Genomic DNA, 1681 nt, shown 5'->3' on the forward strand with positions numbered 1-1681 from the left:
TGAAATAAAGAAGAAACAAATAAACTGGAGCAGAACAAAACAAAAGAAAAATTACAAAAGAAAAAACCCACAAGAAATACATACAGACGCAGAGACACACACATTTGAATACACAGGAATTCCATAAAAACATAGATCCAGAAATCACAATAAATAGGCAAAGAACTTATAAGGTAAGTTTAATTAACTAATTAATTAATAATTAATTAAATGCCTTGGGAAAATATTATGAGACAAAGAATCTCCAAAGATGCCCCTTAGTTCATTTTCTTGACATTTTCCTTGTCTTGACATTCCCTTACTCATAGCTTACAGCCTTTTCCCATCTGGGATTGTGACTTTATTGTTATAAAGAAAAAATTGCTCTATCCAAGGTCATTAAATTTTTTCCCCATGTTGTTCTTCAGTAATTTTCTTGGTTCGTAATTTTATATTTATAGGTTTTTGATTCTCTCTGTATTGATTACTGTGAAGGATAATCCACTTTTTAAAGGAATGCTCAAATACATTTTAATGTGAGGAATACCAGTTATTTTATGATATTTATGTAAGAATGTTGTCAATGTTCTGGAGGTAAAACTCAGCAGAGATTCTCTCCCAGGACTACGTCTCTGTAACTTTTATTTCAGAATTGTTTGCTCAAGTTTTACTCCTGTTTTCTAGTCCGATTGTCCATGTTGAAGTGTAGCAGTTTGTTCTTTTTTTTTTTTTTAATTCAGCATGATCCACATGTTACTTATTAGGAAAATTGGTGAGGTTCAAGTTCCTCTCCTGGGCTACTAAAGTTGGAAGTTGAATTTTTAAAAAATGCTAATGCCCTTTATTATCTAAAATTGATCAAATTGCAGTATCTTGCAGCTGCCCTCCAGCTAATTCAATACATTCTACTAACACCTTCAGTTGCCCTCCACAAAGCAAAGCAGTATCACTTACACTTTGATTTGAATCTTTGGGAGAGACATAGAGTCTGGTAACACAGGAGTAGGAAAAGCTAAGGAAGTTAATAAATTTTAATTTAGAGCCTTTAATTTTGGATATAACTACTAAAATAACCCCCTTATAATTTTTTGTCAGAAATGATTTCAAAGGTATATTTTGTCTTAATATCTACATTCTTAAGTGAACTTACTATTTTTATGTGGTGCTGGAAACTGAGCAAATGGCTTTCTAAACACTATGCAGACAGTAGTACCTAAAATATACCTCATCTCTACTCCTCTGAAAATTACAAAAAAGCCAAGATATTGGGAAAAATGAAATATAATAGAACCTGGAATCATACAAACCAGAAAAGTAGATTTACCATGATAAATGACACCAATAGAAACAGAAGATGAATAAATCCCAAATGGCCTAGAAGAAATAAAGGAAGACCACACTTAAGGAGAAATTGTCATTGAGATAGAAGAACTTTTGAAAATAACCTTATTTAAAACATTTGGGAAGAATTTTTCTCATTCAATTCAACTTTAATCACAAATACATTCAAAGAAGCTATCAGCAGTATATTTACCACAGTAAGAGCAAGCTTGATTATTACATTTCTAGGATTCAATGTAATAGTACTCATGGAAAGTTCTGAAGGTTTCAAGAATACATACTGTAATTTTTTCCAATTTTTATTAGGTATTTACTTCATTTATATTTCAAATGCTATCCTCAAAGTCCCCTATACCCTCCC

Source organism: Mus pahari, chromosome 15 (assembly GCF_900095145.1).
Source record: "Mus pahari chromosome 15, PAHARI_EIJ_v1.1, whole genome shotgun sequence".
In the NCBI taxonomy this organism is placed as follows: Eukaryota; Metazoa; Chordata; class Mammalia; order Rodentia; family Muridae; genus Mus; species Mus pahari.